This window comes from Armigeres subalbatus, chromosome 3, assembly GCF_024139115.2.
Source record: "Armigeres subalbatus isolate Guangzhou_Male chromosome 3, GZ_Asu_2, whole genome shotgun sequence".
In the NCBI taxonomy this organism is placed as follows: Eukaryota; Metazoa; Arthropoda; class Insecta; order Diptera; family Culicidae; genus Armigeres; species Armigeres subalbatus.
In genome coordinates this window covers 28894379-28920471 of record NC_085141.1, presented here as the reverse complement: position 1 = coordinate 28920471, position 26093 = coordinate 28894379, and the positions used below count along the sequence as shown (strand labels likewise).

The 26093-nt window shown below is 40.1% G+C and overlaps 1 protein-coding gene across 9 annotated transcripts in view; it reads right to left on the bottom strand.

Annotated features, from left to right (window-relative positions):
• Positions 1 to 26093, bottom strand: part of LOC134223492 (uncharacterized) — a 167073-nt gene that overhangs the window by 50593 nt on the left and 90387 nt on the right. For 3 of the 9 annotated variants that reach the window (XM_062702652.1, XM_062702656.1, XM_062702655.1), the window contains exon 2: positions 5219 to 5270. The exons of 2 other annotated variants lie outside the window; for them this stretch is intronic. The gene's annotated coding sequence lies outside the window, so the exon portion shown is untranslated. Of the gene's footprint in view, positions 1 to 2129; positions 3207 to 5218; positions 5271 to 5398; positions 5620 to 26093 lie in introns of those variants that run through there. 4 more of the 9 variants (XM_062702651.1, XM_062702660.1, XM_062702653.1 and 1 more) reach the window with 3 other exon arrangements.

Genomic DNA, 26093 nt, shown 5'->3' with positions numbered 1-26093 from the left:
CCGACCCCTTCGTACTGTTATCCGATGCCGTCCACGTGTTCTGGTGGCTTCCAACTGTAAAGTGTAACGTTTCTGCTCGCTGGATTGAAAATCATTGCGTTGTTGTCGTTGGATCGTTTTTGCCGTTTGCTTTAGGCGTGTTTACACACGAGAGAAAAAAAACAACAACAAACCATGGTAAGCCATCGAACCTTGTGAGTGGAGTTTCACCAAGACTACAGCGCTACGGCGATGATAAGCCGCATTCAGTGCTCGGCGCAGTAAGTAATGAACGCTTGTTTGCCTGCCATTTTGTGCAAATGGCCAAACAGCTACTTACTTCGGTTGACAGCTATTTGTTGACGTTTACTCGAGTAGATATTGACCAAGCATGATAATCCCCATAGTGGATCATCGTAATCCATCGGGCTTGGGGGATGCATTCCACTGTAAACCATCAATCGCCACGTTTCTAACATCGCAGCTTACGTATTTCAGCGTGGATTAGGTCTACCACAAACAGCTATGAACGACTACTTTATATTCTCTATTGAATTAGAGCATACGGCCGCAGTCGCCCTTTCCCGAACACCCCCTCCAACTTTTGGGGGACATCGGAAGGACACGAAAGACGATAAAACCGGAAAGTGAAATGTCGATTATCATTCATTATCACGCTCGGGAGTGAAAACGATACCCAATAAACAAAAACCAACTCACACCATCACGTTTGGTGAGTGGATGAGTGCGAGTGGCCGTCCGCACCAATACAGTGGCACTGAAATCGCACGGTTTGCATTGGTAGTGTTGGTGATGTGTGGCCCGCATCAACGAACTGCTGAAATTAGAGCTCTAGTTATGGCTCGGGAAGAATAGAGAAGTAAACAACGGATTCCACCACTACGATGGGGGCTAATTTGAAAGAGTTATATCGCGGCAGCCGGCTGTCTCGCCCTCCGCAGCCGTCACGCTCCGTTGATATCTGTGGTCTTCGTACACACATTCTTGGCGTTTCCTTGAACGACCAGGCCACTGCGGAGTTTTCATCACCGCTTTACCGTTCTCCGGCAGCGGCAATGACTGATGGTACGTAGTTGTTTACATGCAGACGCTGACCTAACGCCTGCCTTATCGGCGAAGGGGCGACACGCTGCAGTATGGAGCGTTGGCATCCGTGATTAAATTCGAGATGGATCACTGTTTACATATATTACGCTTGATGCTGGAAGCGTACCTGAAGGTTTGCCCTACACTTGTTCACCTTTCCCGACACGACGTCGGATTTTGGCGATCTTGATGGAAGGGCGATTTGTGGCTCTTATCAATTCAAATAGCCGCAGCATATTTTCGTAAAAGTAGAAATGAGATGATTGGGCGAAGAATAGGCATCACCCAAGGTAACTGCGTCCAAGCTTACGTAGATATTACATCATACCGCATGTCACCTTCGCCATGATTCTGACACAAATCTGCACGCACACACATGCTCAAATGGGAAATCAGAGAATTTGCAAGAAATCGAAATGACGTGTTTGTTTTCTGCACCAAAACACAAACACCTACGTGAACGCCTCTAGCGACAAGCTCTAATCATGCACCGGAATATAAGGAATTGTTTATTGGTCGAAGAAAAAGTGTATATACTTGAGAAAAAGATGGCTTTCCAGTTTGCAACATGGTCGCTAGGCTCATGAGTAGAGCGGCACTTGATAATGCACACACTCTACTGGAGGTGTGTGTCAAAATTTGCATAAGTGACACAAGTACCCATGTAGTAACAAACTAGGTCAGACTTGTCGGATTGAAAGCGCCGATGCGGGCAAGCAGTGCTAGTTCTGAGGCTTCTCGATAGTTGCTAATTAATAACTGGCTGCTCGTTCAGCTCAACCCCCACTCACGAATGCTCCGGCTCTGATGGAGCTCTATGGAACAACAGCCAAACATGCAAACACGTGCCACGTTTCAGCTTTTACCAACCATCCCTATCTGCTAGCTCTCGCGTTGGAGCTGCCGTGTTGTTTATTCGAGCTCACTAACAGCACACAGCTCGACCGTAACTTGTCTTGGAAAAAACACGTTTTTTAGATGAATTGAACTGCGCAGAGTTGAAAAAACGATCAATCTATGCATACAACAAACCAGATAATTACCGTTTTCATAGTGGGATCCACTGGAAAATTTCTTTGCTCGTGATCGTAATCCTTTCCGGAGTATGTCCAAACTTTCCAAACTGCGTCACACTGAATCACCAAACATTAACACACAGAAAGTCACAAATGAACGAACGAAGGGTACAACAGGCAACAAAGTGACAACGAAAACATACAACTGTCAATTTCAATCAATTGTAGAAACAAGAAACTGTATCGCACTGCACACAAACCGAAGTGGGCGATGTGTTGTTACGGACACTGCAAACATACAGACTCCGCCTGCTTAGTTATTCCCTAAATGGCGTCGTCGCTGTCGCTGCTTTTAGCCACCACACCAAACAACACGTACTGTGACACGAAAAATAGGTCTTTGACAGAGCGTACTTCTTTTCGTTTTGGCTCTCCTCGGCTACTCGTCGCGCTGCACTGCTTTCCAATTATCTAAATATGGCCAAGCCGAAGGCACTTTTTCCTCCCTTTTCTCAACGCTTGCCAGTCTGGTCTTCCTCTAGATTTTCACTGGACACGCTGCACAGCTTCTGAATTGCGTGCTTCCTTTCAGAAACTTTTTTTTTCCACTGCCTCACCTTCTCGGCTCTCTTTCTCCTCACGCCTTTCGCTGTGTCACAAGTGTACAAATCATAAACCACACTCTCTTGCTCCTGATTTGGTAAGAGGCAGCTGCGTTCCCAATATCCCCTGCAAAGTTTCGATTATTCAACACCCAAAAAAGTTTACCGGATTGACTTCCTGTTACTTTTCCAGCCAACTAAGGTCCACTTGTAAAACAGCACAAACTCACGTGGAATAAACTTAACCGTAACGATGCGTAACACTTAACATTTCTAATAACATTAACGGAAACTCATTAAATCTTCTCCACCTCTGTACTGGACGGCGGTAGCTTCTTCCTCTGCTTATTATTTTCCGCTCACATATTGATTCCCTCTCGTGTGCCTCCTAGTGCGGCCGCCGCCGCATTTACTTAACCGCCTGTTCCCAATCTGCCTAGACTCTAACGGAAGGCGCGCCGATATATCGCACGGATGCACTCGTACTCGAGAACGGCTAAAACTGAAATGAATTGAAAAATTTATGTTTACCCTCTTTACCCTCGAATGGCTTGCGCAGCCAACCGTTGAGTGCCAGCTCCGTTCTAGCACCACCACCAAATCGGGTAACTCAATGACTTGCGCTGTCTGGTCCGACACCGTGAGCGCTACTTACTGATATTGGTGACACACAGCTGATGACGAACGTTGCTCGAGTGAAAATCAGCTGTTGCCATAGCTACCAGTTTGTTTACACTCCCGATCGTCGAGGTATTGGTGAGAATGCCTCGTGCTCACCTCGTCCAGATGCGAGGAAGTAAACATTTTTTTCTGCTTACACGTATGCACTTCCGAATCGGCGCTATAGCGGCAGTCAGTAGCGGAAGTTGGTAGTTGTGAGAATCCCTCCCGTCGTGTACACACAGCACCTGTACCGAATCCTTTCCAAAACTACGGAACGTGACCTCGAAAAATGGAAGCTTATTTATCCGCTAACCGTCGCACACATTGCAACATTCAAATGTAAACAAACCAGCTTTTGTTTACCATAGTTACAACGCACTCATACGGACTTGGCAAAACAAAACACAGCAATAGCCTACTGGTCGTTGCTTCTTCTTCCTTTCGCGTCGTTCGACGGAGACTTTTCATCGAAGGCACGCGAGTTCTTACCGCATGGTTGTTGTTTTTCTCCGATGTCCTATTTTATCTATACACTATCAGAAAGCGTCAGGTGAATGTAGTGGTGGATTTCTTTTGGGTTGTTCAATGGAATCCCAATTGCGACATTCTCCCCCCTGCCTGTGCCCAGTGTAGGTATACGGCACCGGACGGTAATAAACTCGAGCACCGACGAATAAGAACGAAAGTCAATAAAAGATAACGGAAGAGGAACCGCGAGAGCAAGCTGAAGCTATACAGCCCGGTCTGGCCGAGCCGGTGGTTGAGATGCGATACCCGGTCCAACGGCGGTGATGCTTGAGTGCAAGTGTGAAGAGCACTTGATCCGGGGAGGAAAACGTGTCGGCAAGATTTGTTAGCTTTCCGGCGACTGACGGCGCACACTGAGGTAATTTAAACCAGGTAGCGTGTTTCACTCATTTACGGTTGATTATTTGTTAAACTGTTGTACAATCTCAGTTCGTGGTGGAGAATGCGGCGCTGCACCACTACGCTGCAGCGTGAAACTCGAAGCCGCGTGTAGATCTATCAGCGATCCACGGTAGTGTTCCCCGGCTTCGTAATACAATGCAATGGAAAATGCGATACAAAGTGATTCCAAGCAAAATCTTCACCAATAGCAATGATTGATGAGGTTTTAAGCGAGCGCAAACAATCGAAGGAGGCGTATCGCTTCCGCTGCCAGAGAAGCGAAAAATCATCACCGTTTTCAGGCAAAACGAGTCTAGGCCTACTGCCTACGATGGTTGCATATGTTTGGGTTGGATTCGTTAGATTCTAAGTAAGACTCATCGCCGATCACTAGAGGCGCCAGCCTTCGAGAAATGGTGGGGTACCGCTTGATGGTGCGAGCACAACATCGCCTTCGAAGCGTACGGTGTGGATGCGTCGTGTCTCCGATTATTTGCTGAGTCAGAGCCTACCGCTGAGAAAAAACATCCCGACATTAATGGTTATGTCATATTTACAATCCTAAATAGAACCGCATTCAAAGCTCAATTCCTTCGCCTACGCGATTCTCATTTTGAAACCGAATTTTCACAACTGATGTTTATTATCACATCCGCACTCGTTCGATACGCTGCCCAAAAAAACGCCAACCTATACAAACAAGCATGAATTAAAACAAGACGCACCATACAACAAGCGAATAACGACGATCGGTATGATGACGGCAGCAGCAATGCAAAAAAACACTCAACCCAATTAAAAACGCGAGTTCTAACCTTGAGAAGAAACTCGATAATAAAATTGTTTTCTTATTAGCATGTTTTTCGGCTTGAACGAACGAGGAAAATTGTCAGTCCGATGGATTAGACCATGGGTTTTTTTTCTGTGATGGATAGAACCTACCTTCTTTATGATGCAGGATGACAACTTGAGGGGTTGAACTTTCCAGTATTTCCTGTAATAATGAAAAAATAATAATAAATTATCCATCGACGAAAGTCAATTCACTTTAAAACAGCCAATTATGACAATGAGTCTCGAATAATCAGTCATCGCAATGGCACTTCATCACGGTCTTCCTACCTTACTTCATTCCTCACAACATGACAACTGAAAGCGAATTCAAATGTTGCGGCCTTCGATCTGATAGCCCTTCTTCGGTATGCGTGATAAAAACAAACCCTTTTATCAACGACCTTCTATCAACGCGTGATCAGATGCCTCGCCGCGATTTCGTTAATTTTCGACGCTAAAGCTTATCGCCATCGTCACGTTGGTCGGTGAAGGCAAATCAACGCAGAATAAATTCGTGCCGAGACGAGACCCTCACTCATACAATCGCCAACTCCCTACGGTGTACGTACGTGGGCAGATCAAACTCAAACTGATTTCAATTATCGTTGAATACTTTACATTTATAACTGATTGTACCACAACACTCAACAACGGCCGGCAGCGCGCCGCTTAACCAATTCGAATTGAGTACAGCGCGAGTAGTAATAGCACAAGAAAAAAAATCGCGTCATTTAGTATGTACCTATGTACCTAGTAGGTATTTATGTGCTTTCGTTCACGAAACCGGCTACCAAGCGACAGAAATAATCAATGTACGAAAGTCGCTTGACATGCTGATGACACCGCGATTGAACAAGATTACTGTCAAAAATAATAATTATTGATCGTATTTCACAGAAACAGATTAATTAACATGTGCGGATTCTTCCGTTTAGCTAAGTATCAAACTAAAACAACGAATTCGACTACACTTATGTATGTTATTACTAATGGCAGGAATAGACGGTTTAAATGGTCATGCTAGACCAAAAAGGTTTCATAGAAAAGTTGTCATTTTTGCATTCGTTACCCAACCAGAGCAGATGGCAGATTTTAATATAGTTCTGCATAAAAAACATTAAAAATTTAAGTTTTGGCAAATATAAATTAGGAAGATTTTGATTTCCTTCTTCCTTCTTCATTATTCCTTTCCCCTTCTTGTATCTACCTTCTTCTTTCTTCTTTCCTCTTTCTTCCTCCTTCTTCTCCCTTCTCCATTCTTCCTTCTTCCTTATTCTTTCTTCCTTCTTTTTTCTTCCTTCTTCCTTCTTCCTTCTTCCTTCTTCCTTCTTCCTTCTTCCTTCTTCCTTCTTCCTTCTTCTTCCTTCTTCTTCCTTCTTCCTTCTTCCTTCTTCCTTCTTCCTTCTTCCTTCTTCCTTCTTCCTTCTTCCTTCTTCCTTCTTCCTTCTTCCTTCTTCCTTCTTCCTTCTTCCTTCTTCCTTCTTCCTTCTTCCTTCTTCCTTCTTCCTTCTTCCTTCTTCCTTCTTCCTTCTTCCTTCTTCCTTCTTCCTTCTTCCTTCCTTCCTTCCTTCCTTCCTTCCTTCTTCCATTTTCCATCTTCCATCTTCCATCTTCCTTCTTCCTTCTTCTTTCTTCCTTCTTGCTTCTTCCTTCTTGCTTCTTCCTTCTTGCTTCTTCCTTCTTCCTTCTTCCTTCTTCCTTCTTCCTTCTTCCTTCTTCCTTCTTCCTTCTTCCTTCTTCCTTCTTCCTTCTTCCTTCTTCCTTCTTCCTTCTTCCTTCTTCCTTCTTCCTTCTTCCTTCTTCCTTCTTCCTTCTTCCTTCTTCCTTCTTCCTTCTTCCTTCTTCCTTCTTCCTTCTTCCTTCTTCCTTCTTCCTTCTTCCTTCTTCCTTCTTCCTTCTTCCTTCTTCCTTCTTCCTTCTTCCTTCTTCCTTCTTCCTTCTTCCTTCTTCCTTCTTCCTTGTTGCTTCCTCTTCGTGGGCTGTGAGGTTAGCGACGTCAATCGTCTAGACGCATGTGCTAGGGAGTGTGGGTTCGATTACCGCCCCGGTAAGAAGAAAATTTTCGTGATCGGAAAATTCTCCACTGGTCCACTGGGGTCCTGTCCGTTGTCTCTAGGTGTTAAGTGTACAGTCTGTACGACCACACGGTGTTCCTGTCTTTATTCTTCCTTCTTCCTTCTCCCTTCTCCTTTCTTTCTTCCTCCTTTTTCCTTCCTTCTTCTTCTTTCTTCATTCTTTCTTCTTCCTTCTTCCTTCTTCCTTTTTCCTTCTTCCTACTTTCTTCTTCCTTCTTCCTTCTTCCTTCTTTCTTCCTTCTTCCTTCTCCCTTCTTCTTTCTTCCTTTTTCTTCTTCCTTCTTTCTTCTTCCTTCTGTTTTCTTCCATCTTTCTCACGTCTTCCTTCTTCCTTCTTTCTTCTTCCTTCTGTTTCTTCCATCTTTCTCACGTCTTCCTTCTTCCTTCTACCTTCTTCCTTCTTTCTTCTTCCTTCTGGTTCTTCCATCTTTCTCACGTCTTCCTTCTTTCTTCTTCCTTCATTCTTCTTTCTTCTTTCTTCTTTCTTCTTTCTTCTTTCTTCTTTCTTCTTTCTTCTTTCTTCTTTCTTCTTTCTTCTTTCTTCTTTCTTCTTTCTTCTTTCTTCTTTCTTCTTCTTCCTTCTTCCATCTTCCTTCTTCCTTCTTCATTCTTCCTTCTTCTTTCTTCCTTCTTCCTTCTTCTTACTTCTTTCTTCTTTCTTCCTTCTTCCTTCTTCCTTCTTCCTTCTTCTTTCTTCCTTCTTGTTTTTCCTTCTTTTTTCTTCTTTTTTCTTCTTTTCTTCTTTTTTCTTTTCTTCTTCCTTCTTCTTTCTTCCTTCCTACTTCTTGCTCCTTTTTCCTTTTTTCTTCCTCCTTTTACCTTTTTTCTTCTTCCTTCTTCCTTCTTACTTCTCCCTCCTTTTTCTTTTTTTCTTCTTCCGTTCTACTTCTTTCTCACTTTGCACTAGTCACTTATTACTTCCCAGTGCTCATTCGGCCTAATGGCCATTTGGCCTGATGACTATTCGGCTTAATGACCTTCGGTCTAATTACCCAGCATCCCCCGGACTAATTACAGAACACCTCTCACTACACTTTGAGGGATCGTCATCGGACGAAACACGTGATGATAGCTTTCGTCGTAGAAAATTGAGACTCGAAAAAATACTTGTTCGTTTTTCTGCGGATGAATTGGAATACACGAAAGAATTTACTATGCATGAACTCCTATATCAATTAGATCGACTTACTGGAACATATCCCGGTCCAGATGAAGTGCACAATGTGATGCTGCAACACCTACCGTACTATGCGAAAAGGAAACTTCTAGAAACCTATATCCAGCTATGGACTACAAATGTTTTTCCTGAAATATGGCGAGAAACTTTGCTTATTCCTATTCCGAAACTAGGAAAATCCCCAAACATCCCCGACAACCTTCATCCTATCCATCTTTCCAGTTGCGTCCTCAAGCTATTCGAACGGATGATAAATCTAAGATTGATGGACGTATTGGAAGAACAGAACACGTTCGGCCATCAGCAAGCTGCTTTCAGAAAAGGAACCTGACTAGAAGAGCATAACAGAAACTGAACACAAATTTAACATATTGTGATATTTATAACTTATTTTGATACAATTTTGTTCTTAGCAGCATTATCTTTCAAATGTTGTAACAGGATTTTATCATAATATGATTTAAAAAAAATGCTTAACACCGAATTGCCCAACAGTAGGCAATTAAAATAGATGTAGCAAAGTCCTCCAGCCATAGATATCACAATGCTGATATAATTTGAAAAGGTTGCCTTTATTGCAATGTTGTTAGTTTCATGTTCTCGAAAAATATTCTTGTACATATAAAAACAAAAATTTCTGATTGTTGATCACAATCTGGAGCCCTATCACGACCTGTAAAAAATCCCAACTGCACATAAACAATATATTTTGTATCTGATTCTGTTATAATTTTTTATCAAAATTTGTTATTTTTATGATAAAATTGTAACAAAATTTGATAGTTTTTTGATTCCAGTAGTGTAATTTTTGATAGAAATTTAGATATTTTAACAACATCCTACACCATGTTTATAACAAATTTTGTTATAAAAATTCAGCATAACATAATAACATAGGTTGAAATTTTGATATGTCCTTCTAGTCGGGAAGGCAAACCTTGGATACGTTCACGGTTAGATGACTTTACCCATTAATGGGTACTATGTTATTGTTGATATTATTCCCACCGGAATAGTATCAACAATAACATAGTACCCATTAATGGGTAAAGTCATCTAACCGTGTTGGAGGAAATAAGTAGAACAATTTGGACGGAAAGCAATGGTGCACGTTAAATTTCTATTCCTAGATATCGAAAAGGCCTACGACAGAATTTGGCGTCGCTTGGTTTTAGGAGGACTGCGTGAAGCTAACATTGGCGGAAGGATGGCCAAATTCTGCAATAAGTTCCTCGAAGAACGCATATTTAGAATTTGCTACAACGGATACATCTCTTCGACAAAGGTACTTCAAAATGGAGTACCTCAAAGATCGGTGTTAGCCGTAACATACTTCCTCCTCGCTGTGAACTCTATCCAAAAGTACGTGAAGGACGCTGCTCTATTGGAGATGTTTGCTGATGAGATAACCGTCGGTGTAACCAGCTCAAATGTTCTTCACACACGCTGCAAATTACAGAAAATTCTCAAACAAATTGCCTTATCGAGTAGAATAACAGGTGGTAGAATTAACATTTCGATCGCTAAAACAGTCGCCATGCATATTTGTTATAAGCGGCACCACAAAAAACAGCAGCCGCCTCTCAACTACGGGCGTGAATCTATCAATTTTGTTTAAATACACGAAGATCTAGGAATATGGTTAGACTCTCGGCTATGCTTCAAACAACATGTGATGACATCTAAAACAGAAGGACGGAAGGTATTAAACTTGCTCAAATGTTTAAGTGGAAAAAGTTTTGGGGCAGACAGATCAACAATGTTCTGTATTAATCGAGCTGCACTCCAGAAATTGCTATACGAAGACTCTATTATAAATGCAACCGATTTAAAACCTATATTTCAGATTTTCCATGAGGCTATCCGGTGCTGTACTGACGCTTTCCGATCCAGTCCGATTGATAGCGTCTTAGCTGACACTAAAATATTGCCATTGGACCTGGCGAAAGAACAAATTATTCTGTAGACAACAATTACTAATGCGCATTGATGTCATCTCCCCCCTTATCTGCGAGCTATGGAAGCTGCAAACATGCTCAATCTGGATATACCCAACATTTGGTTTGGAGGAATTTCTTTGAAGGAAGATTGGAGCCTAATGCCATCAGGCAATGTTAACATTCCCTGGTTTGACCATGGTCCCCCAATATCAAAAAGGTTACAGTTGGTTACAGTTCGAAGAAATTATCAGAAATAAGTACTCGCACAGATAACAGATATTTAAGCTAGAACAAATTTTATTGAAAATCATTTGTAAACTTTTGAAATGATATACGTTGACTCACCACTGCCATCTACTCAACTGATCATCGCGCCATTTCCAAACGATTGCCAATCGCGTTCCAAATGTTCGATGCATTTGAATTAACGGTTGCGGATATTTACACACGTATCCCGACCAGGAATGCATCACAAAATTAAAACTCAATTCTATCAATGGTTCTTATTTAAAACAACGTTTGTTATAATTAGATAGTTCAATAAAAATGTGTCTTCAGTCAGTTTTATTTCATATTTAAATTATAACAACGTTTGTTATGTATATTTTCACAAAATAATTGTCTACATCTTTTGTATATATTGGAAAGAAATTCAGAGGTAGTCATCTTCTGTAGAACTTGAACCCATGCTTGATATTAATAGCTGGAACAAAGTTAATTGCCTACATTGGATGGAAATCCGTCGTTGTAGCGTATCAGATTTTTACCCATGATGTAGGCAATTACCTTCAAAGTAGATTTTTATGCCGAATATTTATATCAACGTTTGTTATAATGTTGATATGAAGGTATCAACCTCTGATTTAATTGTGTTATGGCTAGAGGGATTTTTGATATAATTTTAGCTATTTTAACAACTAACCAGCCAAATTTATAACACATATTGTTACAATATTTTTCTGAAATAAATAACACCCCTTGTTATAATTTTGTTATGCATTATTGATCGGGATGCTATACCACTATACCAGTTATCTGTGGTACTCGTAACGGAGGCATGTATATTGTATACACCGATAATTCTGTGAGTGAACTTCGAGTTGGCTCTGGCATTCATCACCCGGATCGTGACTTGAGTATACAGTTACCTAAATCTTCGATCTTCAGCGCTGAAGCATGGACGATTCTGAAAGCTATAACCGAATATTCTGGACCAGCGCCTTTAGTGATCTTCAGAGATCTACGCAGCGTATTCTCTGCTGTCCACGGTACAAATATTAATCATCCGTGGATTAAAACTGATTGCAATAAACGAGACGAGTAAGTTGATTCGGAACTTCCAAACGTATCAGATCGCTCTTGTAAATATGCTAAAATTATAGTTCGTTATTTGCGCTCCGAATTGCTATGACTGATCGGAACGCGTCACTTGCACTGACTCGCTGCTGATGCCGGGTCGGGCGATGCCGGCCGGCGACATGGTTATCCTCGGCTTGCTCGCGATCGACATGCGACAGTCAGTGATACCAACAGAATAAAGCTGACTTTGTGTTGTATCCACATGGGTAAGGAAACTGATGTAATAAGACTGGTATGCACCTCACATCCCCCTTCTCCTCTATAAAAAATATCCAAGGTGCAATCTCTTGCTACTTTTATTCTTTAATCATTAATTAATTAAATATTAGGATGTATGAATGCTTATCGAGGATCTTTTTGCGTTTCTACATGCAACCCATTAATTAACCTTTAATCAACGAAATCGATGTTTTATTTTCGTAGTTCTCCATTGCTGTTCTTATTTCAGACCCATGCGATGTGTTGAACTTGAAAATTTCAGAGCATTCTTTGTCCAGACATCATTCCTTTTTAAGCTAGCCAGGCATCTAATGCCAATGTTTCGCCAATTTACTTTATTTCTGAATGAACATGGCAAGTACAGACACATTTCATTGATTAATTGACAATCTCATCCTAACTAATGTATAAAACTCTTAAACAATTGAACCGTTTGTTTGAGAAACTGCATATGTAACATTTTTGGCCAAAATGAGATTTTTATATATTCTGAATCCTCGTCCAAAAATACGTATTCTGGCAAAAAATACGGAAAAAAAATTTTTTGTTCAGGAATGTATGAAATTTTTTTCGTTTGTTTGAGAAACTACATAAGTCCACGTACTTTGAAGAGCAATTGTGGAGTACTGCTTACATTTTTTGCACTGAAATTGTCTCAGGGTGTTGTGTTTTGCCAAAAACTATTGATCTGTATCGAAGAAATCGAAAGATTCGGTGCAAGTTTGTTCAAAAACAGTTTTCTGTTGTTTTCTCGAAATAGTGTAAAATGGACTTATGCAGTTTCCCAAACAAATGATTCAATTATCAGCTAGCAACCCTATAACCAGAGAACGACAAAGCGATAAACTGTCGAACTTTAAGTTTACTTATTGCGCATAAAAATGTCAACAAGCCGGGTTGCAACCGTTTTTGACATTTCGATTGGAAACAAGATGGCGGCTCCACTTACTTCTAAATCTAGTATTTCTTAAATCAGCACTTTAATTCCAAGTTTTCGTGCTGCCCGATGAGAAAACAAAATCTGTTGACGTTAGGAACGTGAAACAAACTTGTGTCCGAAAGTATTTTGTATTCGGTCTTCCCAGCTAACTTTAAAAGCGGCTAAAGCACTTATTTAGCCAAAAATAGTCTTATTCAGCTAAAAAACTAGCTTGTTCAACTCAAATTGCTTGTTGGGTACGGCTTAACCAGAGAACACCCAACTAACAAGAGATTAACGAGTGAATTTCAACAATATCTGAAGCTTCAGTGTTTTGCGCACAACGGACTTATTAACTACAAGTTTAACGTACCCGACTTCGCTCGGGGTTTCAGGTATTATTTGGCATTCAATTGTCAATTGTTGAGCTTAATGCAGCGCCGTACTCTAGATCATTTTTGTGCGATCGTGTTGGGTTTTCTCCTGAATCGCCTCAAAATTGCATTTTGACAATTTTCCAACTTTCCTTGTCAAATTGATCAACTCTTAGTATGTACAAACGCAGTTGATCACAAGACAAATTTATTAGTGATGAAATCTTGCAAATCGGTCCATTCATTCGTGAGTTATGTTGCCTCAAAGGAAATGATAACTCATTTTTATTATATAAGATTTTGAGTTGAATGAATACAAATGGTTTTCACAGGAGAGTGAAACGCTTGACATCCGCGGAACAATGTCATTCTACTCAACATCATTTTTGATACCAGCTTTCTGGGTGGTATACCCTAATTCAACTGCTCATTTTGGGCCATTGGCTCGTATATAGTAAGTGCTAATTTATCAGACCGCATCGTGCTTTCGTGCTGTGCGGTTCTTTCTCTCTTTGCGGAAGGAAGTTTTTAATACTACCCGAAGCTATTTTAATTTCAACGGTGCTTCTTAGCGCTATTTGTACCCACTGATCCTTCGTTTTACGTTGGACCCGTTTGCGGAAGTAAAATTCCGACAAGCGGTGGTAATCCTGCAGGGACACCGTTCTGGGAAAAAACCTCTTAGAAGGTCACGTCTCCACGCTCAACCATGAGCATTAATAAAAACAAGAGGAAGGGGGAGTCTCTGAATTCTCCACTTCCTTCAAAGAAACAAGGTTTCAAGACCGTCCTGCCCAAGCGCGGAAAAAATAGAAGGAAGCTGGAGGATTCAGATATTCCTTCTAACTCTAATATCGGAAATAATTCTTCTCCAATCGAACTGAGCAATCAGTTCGATTTGATTAATGATGAAATTGAGCAAATCGAATCTACCTCTAGCCCAGGTGATTCGATTCATGCGAAAAAGCAAAGGAATCCGCCAATTGTGGTATCTGTTGCCGAGTTTTCTGGCTTCCGGAATGAGATTTTGAGTAACCTTCAGGGGATCAAGGTTTCATTTCAGATTGCTAGGAAGGGTGACTGCCGCGTTTTGCCGGGATCCTTTGACGATCGCAAACGTCTTCTTCAGTATTTAACTGAGAAGCGCCATAAATTCTTCACATACGACGACAAAACTGAGCGATTGTTCAAAGTCGTCTTGAAAGGTCTCCCCAGTGATGATAAATCACTGGATGAGATTAAAATTGAAATTTCTCAATTACTTGGATTTTCACCAGTCCAAGTAATTAAGATGAAAAAGAAATCCCATTCTGGTACTTCCCAGAGGGGCATTTCTCAAGAATTTTATTTAGTTCATTTTAACAAAAGTGAACTGAATAATATGAAAAGTTTGGAAAAGGCCTGTATTATGTCTCATGTCCGTGTTACATGGGAACATTTCCGCAGGCCTGGGGGAAATTTCCAAAACCCTACCCAGTGCCGTAAGTGCCAAAAGTGGGGTCATGGAACCAAACATTGTCACATGGATGCTAAATGCATGATTTGTGGTGGAACCTCTCACGCCAAGGACGCATGTCCTGTGAGAGAAGATTCCAATAAATTTAAATGTGCAAATTGTGGGGGCAATCATAAATCCAATTTCTGGGAATGCCCTTCACGCAAAAAAGTTTTGAATTCCCGTGCAAAATTGATGACGGGAAATTCCAATCGGATCCCAGATTCGACGGGTAGAAAATTTTCAAACGCTCAAATTTCGAAACCCGCTACCGGTCGAGCAATTCATACCCACCACAATTCACAAACAAACTTTGCCGCTCGTCAACGGGTAGCAAGCACTTCAGTAAATTCCAATTTTTCCAATGTACCTACGTATGCAAACATCGCTGCTGGTAGACCAAATTTCTCTTCTCAAAATGAGGTTTATACCCATGTCCCAACGGAAAATAACGGTCATGTTGCCGATTCAGGTAGCATGACTGCTTCCGATTTTGATTTTTTAACTGAACAATTGCATCACATGATTGATGCAATGTTCAAAGCAAATACAATTCCTGAAGCTGTTCAGGTTGGTATAAAGTACACAAAAAATTGTTATCGGACTCCGTTTCAATGGATCCAAATAATTGTGTGAAAGTTCTAAATTGGAATGCCCGCTCTCTAAAGGGTAAGGAAGATGAATTATTCAACTTCCTTTCAGTTCATAATGTGCATATTGCCATTATAACTGAAACGTATTTAAAACCAGGACTCTCCATTAAAAGAGATCCAAACTATTTTATCTACAGAAATGATCGTCTTGACAGCGCCTGTGGTGGGGTCGCCATTGTCATTAATAGACGTATCAAACATAAATTATTTTCTTCGTTTGAAACCAAAGTTTTTGAAACCTTGGGAGTTTCTGTTGAAACAAATTTTGGACAATTTTCCTTCATTGCAGCCTACTTGCCTTTTCAATGCAATGGGCAGCAAAAGAATTTGTTGAAAGCTGATCTTCAAATTCTGACTCGCAACAAATCAAAATTCTTCGTAATTGGTGACTTCAATGCCAAACACCGTTCATGGAATAATGCTCAAAGCAATTCCAATGGTAAAATTTTATTTGAAGATTGTTCTGCGGGATATTATACTATTCAATATCCCAATGGACCTACTTGTTTCTTCCAGTCGAAATCCTTCTACAATTGATTTAGTTTTAACGAATTCATGTAAGCTGTGTGGCCAGTTGGTAACTCATGCTGACTTTGACTCTGATCACCTTCTTGTGACATTTGAAATCTTACAAGATGCCATTTATAATCCAATCAGCTCTACTTTTAATTATTTATCATAGAGCTGATTGGGATTTATATAAAACGTATATCGATAGGAATTTTGATGTTGATATTCCTCTCGATACCAAAAGTGATATTGATAATGCTCTCGTATCTTTGACAAATTTAATTGTCGAAGCCAGAGGCATTGCAATTCCTGAAATGTGAAGTTAAATTCAACTCCATTATTATTGACGACGATCTTCAGCTACTGATCCGTCTTAAAAATGTGAGAAGAAGGCAATACTAAAGAACTCGCGATCCCGCGTTGAAAGTTATTTGGCGAGATTTGCAAATGAAATTAAAAAACGTTTCGCTATTCTGAGAAATACCAACTTTGAGAATAATGTCTCGAAGTTGGATCCCAGTTCGAAACCCTTTTGAAATTAACAAAATTCTTAAAAACCTCAAAAGCCAATTCCAGCGCTTAAAGAGGGAAATAAAATTTTATTAACAAATGGCGAAAAGGCTCAAAAACTTGCTCAGCAGTTCGAGAGTGCCCATAATTTTAGTCTAGGTCTCACTAGTCCAATTGAGGATCAGGTTACACGGAGCTTCGAAGACATTCTCAATCAAGAGAATGTTTTTGACCCTTCGTTGGGAACCAATTTGGATGAAGTGAGATCTATTACTAGAAAATTTAAAAATATGAAAGCCCCGGGTGATGATGGTATTTTCTACATACTTATCAAAAAACTTCCTGAGAGCACTTTATCCTTTTTGGTTAATTTATTTAACAAATGTTTTCAATTGGCATACTTTCCAGATAAATGGAAAAACGCCAAAGTTGTTCCAATTTTGAAGCCGGACAAAAATCCAGCTGAGGCTTCTAGTTATCGCCCAATCAGTTTGCTTTCTTCAATAAGCAAACTGTTTGAAAAGATTATTTTAAATAGAATGATGGTTCATATTAATGACAATTCTATTTTTGCTGATGAGCAATTTGGTTTTCGCCATGGGCATTCAACCACTCATCAGTTATTAAGAGTTACGAACTTAATTCGGCTCAACAAATCTGAAGGATATTCGACTGGAGTTGCTCTTCTTGACATAGAGAAAGCATTTGACAGTGTTTGGCATGAAGGTTTGATTGTAAAATTGATGAATTTTAATTTTCCTCTGTACATCATTAAACTGATCCAAAATTATTTATCAGATCGCTCGCTGCAGGTAAACTATCAGAATACTAAATCTGATAGATTACCTGTAAGGGCTGATAATCCCCAAGGCAGCATACTGGGGCCCATATTGTATAACATTTTTACTTCTGACTTACCTGATTTACCACCAGGGTGTCAAAATCTTTGTTTGCAGATGACACGGGCCTTTCAGCCAAAGGGCGAAGCCTTCGTGTCATTTGTAGTAGATTGCAAAAAGTTTGGATATTTTCTCCACTTACTTGCAAAATGGAAAATTTCCCCGAATGCTTCCAAAACTCAGCTTATAATTTTCCCACATAAGCCGAGAGCTTCTTATTTGAAACCTTCTAGCAGACATATTGTCACTATGAATGGGGTTCCAATTAATTGGTCTAGCGAAGCTAAATATTTAGGACTTCTGCTAGATCAAAATTAACTTTTAAAAATCACATTGAAGGCCTTCAAGCCAAATGTAACAAATATATTAAGTGCCTATATCCACTTATAAACAGAAAATCAAAACTTTGTCTTAAGAACAAACTTTTGATTTACAAACAAATTTTTAGACCTGCCATGTTGTATGCTGTGCCAATATGGGCTAGTTGCTGCAATACCAGAAAGAAGGCACTCCAGAGGATTCAAAATAAAATTTTGAAAATGATTCTGAAGTTGCCTCCGTGGTATAGTACCAATGAACTTCATAGAATTTCTAATATTGAGACATTGCAACAAATGTCCAACAAAATAATTTCCAATTTTAGACAAAAATCGTTGCAATCTTCTATTGCAACGATTAACTCCTTGTACCCTTAGTATAAAACAGGTTAAGATTATTCATTGTAATTCCTACAATGAAAACATTGTGATTCCTACATGGTTCAATTCAACCAGAGGAAAAAAATTCTAACTGCCAGAGGCAATTGAAATGTATTAATAATAACTAAAAGCGTAACATAGCAAATAAGGATGATAGTGTTAAGAAAACACGGAACACCTAGTCTAAGAGATGAATGCATGTATTAGATAATTAGCAAATAAAATTAGTTAAAAAAAAAAAAAAAAAAAAAAGTGCTAATTTATCGGCATTTAACATTTCCAGGTAAAAACATGCAATTAGCTAATTTTGTTCGAGCCTTTTGTGTTTATATATCTTATGTCAAATAATAGCAAGACGCCTTCGAAGCTTCAGATAAATTAATTAATTTATCGAAATAAGAACAAAAACATTGGACGCTATTTTGAATGAATGATGGATAGACAAATTAGCCACCTCTCTCTGGGGTTTCCATAACCAATTAAAATAGTTCTTCCTACCATTTAACAAAAGAGGTTTCAACTACACATTACCATACTTTTAAGAGATTATTTTCGCTTGGTGCTGCACTTGGTAGTAATAATTTGGCGGAGAACAAAAACACTAATTCTAGACCAACATTTGAAAAGGGCGTAACAGCCAAAATTTATTCCTTCTGATTCTTTGTCCACGTATATAGCTATATACGTAGACGAAGAATCAGAAGGAATAAATTTTGGCTGTTACGCCCTTTTCAAATGTTGGTCTAGAATTGTTCGTCATTTTGTTTTTGCATGTATATACAAATTATTCATTGATTTTCATCACCGATCGAGAGAATTTCTTTTGAATGGTTTTCACTAATTCCTTATCACGTATTCACGGTTTCCATACGTCTCGCATTCTTCGCTTTGTCTTTCCACCTGGTTTGACTGTTTCGCGCTAGTTCTTGGCAGTACTTAAAAGTGGCGACGTGGATTAAGTAAGTTCAACGCGTGTAAGGTGAAGTTAAACCAGTGTAGGAGGTGAAAACAAGAACCGGAGTACAGCAACAGTCATCAGCATAAAACCACATTGTGTAATTTCTTTATCGACTTTGCTTCATACGGTAAGCGGAAAAATTGAATTCCGAAACTTCTTCTTCTTCTTCTTATTGGCATTACATCCCCACACTGGGACAGAGCCGCCTCGCAGCTTAGTGTTCATTAAGCACTTCCACAGTTGTTAACTGCGAGGTTTCTAAGCCAGGTTACCATTTTTGCATTCGTATATCATGAGGCTAACACGATGATACTTTTATGCCCAGGGAAGTCGAGACAATTTCCAATCCGAAAATTGCCTTGATCGGCACCGGGAATCGAACCCAGCCACCGTCAGCATGGTCTTGCTTTGTAGCCGCGCGTCTTACCGCACGGCTAAGGAGGGCCCCCATTCCGAAACTATTCATCATTTCCAAAAAAAAACCGTAAGTACCGCTAAAGTGCAACGAAAGAAGTTTAAAAATAGTGAGAAAACACATTTATAACGTGGTTTTGCCATTGCTGTGTTGTGGCGTTGGTTTCTGAATAGAAATAAAAAGGCCTTTTCGCTATTGTACAGGGCGAAGAGTAGGGTAGTCCAAAACAATATTTTCTTTTGTTTACAGCTTGAATAAAAGTTCTAGATAACTGACCTTGATATTTAGTGAAACAAAAAAATAAAACCAGTTCTTTTCTTTCAAATTAAAATAAAGGAGTATTCAGCGAGCGAATAGTCGATGTTCTGGGAATTCCCATACACTATCCAACGGGATCAAAATATCGGAGAAGGCGGGTGAAGGTGAATCCTTCTATTGTCCTCGATTGCGAGCGAAGTTCGGACTCCAGAGGTGGTTTTGAATCGGAAGGGTGAGTTTTTCCTTTTGTATTATACGTCCAGGGGCGGATTTAGCCGAAGGGGGGCCCCGGGGCCGAAAGCCTGTGGGGGCCCTAAAATGTACAGAAAAGGTTGGTTTTGGTACATAAGATTTGTGGGGGCCACGCCTCCCCCCCCCCCGGACCCTCCCTAAATCCGGCCCTGCTGCTGCCCATGATTCGTAATAGATTTAATTAATGAATTTCTTAAGAGATTCCTGATAGAATTTCTAAATAAATATCCGAAGATGTTGAGGAGTTTCCAATAAAATTTTCGGAGGAATGTCCGAAGGTATTCCTAAACGAAATATTGAAAAAAATTCTGGACGAAGTACTGAATAAATTCCTTATTGAAATTTCAAAAGAATACCAATAATTTCTTCCTAGAGGGAAGGAAAGTAGGAGAATTTGTTTGACAAAAGCCAAAAATGTTTGCTGATGCAATTCCTTAAACAAATTTGAAAGGTTTCCTAAATCACTTTCCGCTGGAATTCCTTGGGAAATTTTCAAAAGAAATCATAAAATGAATTCTCCTGAAATGTTTTCCGTTGGAATTCCAAACAAATTCCCAACGTAATTTACATAAGAATTGCCGAAGAAATTCCTAAAAGAATTTGTAAATGATCCCTGCCCTAGGAATCCCTAGGAAAATTTCCGAAGGAATTTCTGAAGGAATTTTTAAGCATATTTAGAAAGGTATTTCCGAAGACAAGTTGGAATTATAAGAAAATTTAGAAAGACAATCCGAAATTCCTTTACGAATTCTTTTCGGAATATGTTTTAAGATTTCTGCCAGTACTTTCTCAAAAACTCCCTTCGGAAACTCTAGAAAGAATTTATTGGAGTTGCTTCGAAACTTCCCCCAGGAATTTCTCCAGCTTTCTAGAAATTCTTTCGAAAATTCTTATAGGAATTCCTTCGCTCGTTCATCCGGATTTTTTTAGCAACTCTTCCAGGAATAACTTTAGACCTTCGGATATTCTTTTTGAATTTTTTTCGGAACTCTCTTTGAGCATTCTTGCGGGAATCCCTTCAGAAAATCCTTCAAAAATTCTTTCAGGAATTCTTCGGAAATTTCATTTAGAAAACATTTTTAAAAATTCCCTCGAGAAATCTTTGGAAATTTCTTACGACATTTCTTCAAGAAAACCTTTTAAATTTCATTTAAAGACTCCTCTGGATATTCCTGTAAGACTTCCTATGTAAGAACGAAATTTCTGGAATAATTCTGCAGGAATTTTCAAAGGAATATTACATTGTTTTACTGAAGGATTTTTTGAAGAAAATTACAATTGCTTTTGGGAGGGCTTACCAAAGAATCCCTGGAGGAGTATTCAAATGAACTCCTGGGGAAATTTTAGGAATTATTCTGGAATAGTATACAAAACAATATTCAACGGAAAACCAGATAGGGGCCGGCGACTTCGTGGAAGGCCACGAACACGCTGGCTGTGCAATCGGAACTGGGGAACCTAATCGTTCGGGAAAACTGGAGGAACATCGCCCAAGACCGACGATTATGGAGCTCTACAATACGCCAGGCATAGGTGTATCGACGCTGTAGCCAACCAGGTATCCAGGTATCCTGGAGGGGTTCTCAAAATAATATCTGGACGATTTCCTGGAGAAATTTTAGAAGTAATCCTTGGAGGAATTTCAGAATGTATTTCAAGATGAATATTTGAATAAATTCTCGAAGGGATTTGCAAAGAACAACCTGAATAGTGATATGGAAATGTTAATATAATATTCCAAATTTAAACGTACATGTTCATGATAGATTTCGAAGCGAAAGTACAGAATTGATAGTTCCGTTAGGACAGCGGTTCTCAACCTGGGGTACATGTACCCCTGGGGGTACCTTCGCTGGTCCCAAGGGGTACCTCGAACAACAAAGCGTAATGGCGGATGTATTAAAATTCCTATACAGCTTACTGATAAAGTTTTAATAATTGGGTAATTTATTTTTATTTTTAAACTTTGTCTTGTACATAATATGCATGGCTATCAGTAAATCGAAACTTATTGAATCCTGCCCTCCACAACCAGCACAGTGTATGAAGGGCAGGACAGTATAGACCGCGTAGAGCTATGGAAAATTATGGACGAGAACAGCTTCCCTGGGAAGCTTACCAGACTGATCAAAGCAACGGTGGATGGTGTGCAAAACTGTGTGAAGATTTCGGGCGAACACTCCAGTTCGTTCGAATCGCGCCGGGGACTAAGACAAGGTGACGGACTTTCGTGCCTGTTGTTCAACATTGCGCTAGAAGGTGTCATGCGGAGAGCCGGGTGTAACAGCCGGAGTACGATTTTCAACAGATCCAGTCAATTTATTTGCTTCGCGGATGACATGGACATTGTCGGCCGAACATTTGCAAAGGTGGCAGAACTGTACACCCGCCTGAAACGTGAAGCAACAAAAGTTGGACTGGTGGTGAATGCGTCAAAGACAAAGTACATGCTTGTGGGCGGAACCGAGCGCGACAGGGCCCGCCTGGGAAGCAGTGTTACGATAGACGGGGATACCTTCGAGGTGGTCGAGGAATTCGTCTACCTCGGATCCTTGCTAACGGCTGACAACAACGTTAGTCGTGAAATACGAAGGCGCATCATCTGTGGAAGTCGGGCCTACTACGGGCTCCAGAAGAAACTGCGGTCGAATAAGATTCGACACCGCACCAAATGTGTCATGTACAAGACGCTTATAAGACCGGTTGTCCTCTACGGACATGAAACATGCACAAAGCTCGAGGAGGACTTGCAAGCACTCGGAGTATTCGAGAGACGGGTGCTTAGGACCATCTTTGGCGGTGTGCAAGAAGACGGTGTGTGGCGGCGAAGAATGAACCATGAGCTCGCCCAACTCTACGGCGAACCCAGTATCCAGAAGGTAGCTAAAGCCGGAAGGGTACGATGGGCAGGACATGTTGCAAGAATGCCGGACAGCAACCCTGCAAAGATGGTGTTCGCTTCCGATCCGGCAGGTACGAGACGGCGTGGAGCGCAGCGAGCGAGATGGGCAGACCAGGTGCAGAACGACTTGGCGAGCGTGGGGCGTATCCGAGGATGGAGAGATGCGGCCTCGAACCGTGTATTGTGGCGTCAAATTGTTGATTCAGTGTTATCTGTTTAGATGTTAACTAAATAAATGAATGAATGAAGGGCAGTGCGACAAAAAATCAAAAGGATAAAACGTCTACTGAATAAATTTTGAAAATGTTCAAATCTTGCATAAAAACAAAATATTGGATTATATATGCTTTGTAACTAAAATCTTGAGTTTGAAGGTACGAAGAGGCTGGGGATGCTCCTTTCAAAAAGTTCGGGAGGCTCCATCCAAAATGCTTGGAAGGCTCCTTTCAATATGCTCGGAAGGATCCTCTAAAGAGGCTCGTAAGCATTTTTTCAACAGGTTTGGAAACTTTCATTCAAGAGGCTCGGAATTTCCTTTCAAAAGGTTCAGAAGCGTATTTTCAAGATGATCAGAAGCCTTCTTTTCAAAGCATTGGGAGCCGCCTTTCGAAGGCTTTTAGAGCAGTACAGACAGCAGTCAGACATCAAATCAAGAGGCTCGGAATCCTCCCTTCAATAGGCTCGGAAGCCTCTTTTCAAGAATCGCCGAAGCCTACTTTGAAGAGGCTCCGTGGCGTCCTTTCAAGATGCCTAGAAGCTTCTGGTGGGTCGGAAGCCTCCCTTCGGAAAGATCGGAAGGCTGCCTTCAGAAGACTCGGAAAGCTTCTTTCATGATGCTCGGAAGGCTCCTTCAAGAGGCTCGGGAAACCCCTTTTTAAGAGGTTCGGAAGCCTCCTTTCTAGAGGCTTGAAAGCTTTTTTTAAGAGGCTTGAAATTCTTCTTTCTGGAATTCTGGAAGCCTACTTTCATGAGGCTCAGAAGCATTTTGAAAGCGGCTCGAAAATCACCTTTCAAGAGGCGTGGAAGCCTTCTTCGGAAGGCTCCCATCAAGAAGCTCGGAAGCCCCCTTTCAAGGGCTTCAAAGTCGCCTTTGGGAAGCCTCCCTTCAAGAAGCTCGGAAGGCTCTTTTCTAGATGCGCAGAAGCTTACTTTTAGGAGACAAGTCCTGTAGGAATGTATAAACCTAATAAAAATCATTTCACGTACTAATGAAAATATCAACCAACTTTATGAAGAGTTATACATCCCGTTAGCACCCGTTAGTTTTCAGGTTCATTTTTCATATATGTACCTTATTTATACTTATTTTCATTTACACCATAAAAGGGGGGGGGGGGTACCTCAAAGTATGCCAAAGTTGGAAGGGGTACCTCTTATGAAAAAGGTTGAGAACCGCTGCGTTAGGATACTTCACGTAGAAGTAATACACTCAAATCATTTATTAGTAACCTGAATAGGTTTTCGAAAAGAATTTCTTAACAAATTTCTGAAGGAATTGTTATATAAATTTACTGAATAATTATCATAGGAATCCAAATGGAATTTTTAAACAAATACCTACATATATTGGAATTTTCATATAATTTTTTAGATTTCTACAGGAATTCATTCGGACATTACTTCAGAAACTCCTGCAAGAATTCCATCAGTAATATCTGAAGGAAAAGATAAAACACTATTTTGAATCTGGAATTAAAATTGCAGTCGATCCATCATCATAATTTTTCGAATAATCTCAAGAATTCTTTAGGAATTTACTTCAGGAGTTCCTTCAGAAGTTTCTCCAGTACCCATTCATCCAGGTGATATTTCATGAACTTATGCAAAAGTTCGTTCGAAAAATCCTCCAGACATTTTTTTTCGTAAAAACTACACCCAGAAATTAATTCGGTTAGTCATCAAGAAGTTCTTGCAGACATGCCTTCAAAAGATTCTCCATTGTTGATTCCCTGGGAGCTATTAAACTCGTCCTGGCTAATTAGCCTAGGTTTAAGCGCCACTGTTCGCTCTCTGAAACGAGAATGAAAGAAAATTTTAATCAATGCCCCTTCCCCCTATTTCTTCCCATTTAACAAAATAATAATGTGCAAAACACTTCAGGCACAACACGATCAGGTATTGCAATACCAACAATTACATGCTTCCAATCATTTGAATGTATGAACAGGTTGGATATTTTATTGGATTCGGCCACAATTTTTGTAGTATTTTCGTATTCTACTTCTACAGTTCGCACAGCCAATCATAGGGCTGTCCCTCGTAGTATTTTATTCTTTATTATAGGGGTGTTCATCCCGTGGCTGGTTCACCTCTAAATACAGACAGTAATCTCGCCTTGACATTTATATTTCCAAGAGTTCGGGAAAATTCCCAGATTTAAAAATATTTCAAATATTTAAGTTTGAACATTATGTAATTTATGTATATGAAATATTCATTTTTTTTAAACGCAAATTCAACATTTAGGGGCTGTACACTAATTACGTAAGCATTTTTTCTGGGTTTTTCAACCCCCCCTCCCCCCATGTAAGATTTTTCTAATACAAATATTTTTTTATTTATATGGAGCGTAAGATAATGGCAGACCCCCCCTCCCCCCATAAGTGCTTACGTAATTAGTGTACGACCCCTTAGCGAGAATGGCGAGAAAATGCATCCAAATGAATAATAGTAATTAAATAAGAGATGGACAACAAAAATTGGTAAGCATACTTTTATACAAAATACACAAGAAGAAGCAGAAAATATCTTCCTTACTTAATTCCAAGCCATCAGCTCTCATTATTGGAAAAATTATGTGAATAACTAAGAAATATAAAATTACACCCAGGTTTTGTTTTACGCGGTTGGAATTCATTAATTTCTCGGTTAACCTGAATTTTTACAGCTTTTAAAATACCCCCTGAATTTTCTTTGATTTTTTGTGAATTTTTTCGTGGGGTTAACTCATTGTTTCATTGACGCTGAAGGTCTTAAACTACTAAAACCAAACCGTGTAAAAAAAAACCTGGGTGTATAAAGTATACTCATCGAAATCCGAAACCGTAAAATTTCTGACACCGGAAACGCCTCCAGTAATATCCTCTGAAAGGGAACTTCAGAATGCGTCACAAAAGGATGTTTAACAAAAGTTCCGATCGCCGCACCCACAATAGCGGAAAGCCGTCAGCTGCTTCAAAATCGTCGATCCACGAACCACGTCACGACACTTAACTGCATAGCATAAGGAATATGTACCATAATATTTGTGACATTGGGCTGGAAATTGTTGATGCTAAAATATCGTCGACGTATCTCCACCATTTCTTGGGTGGTACTCCTTGTCCCTGTAGGTTGTCCTCCAAATTCGCCATGAATAGTTCGCACAAAA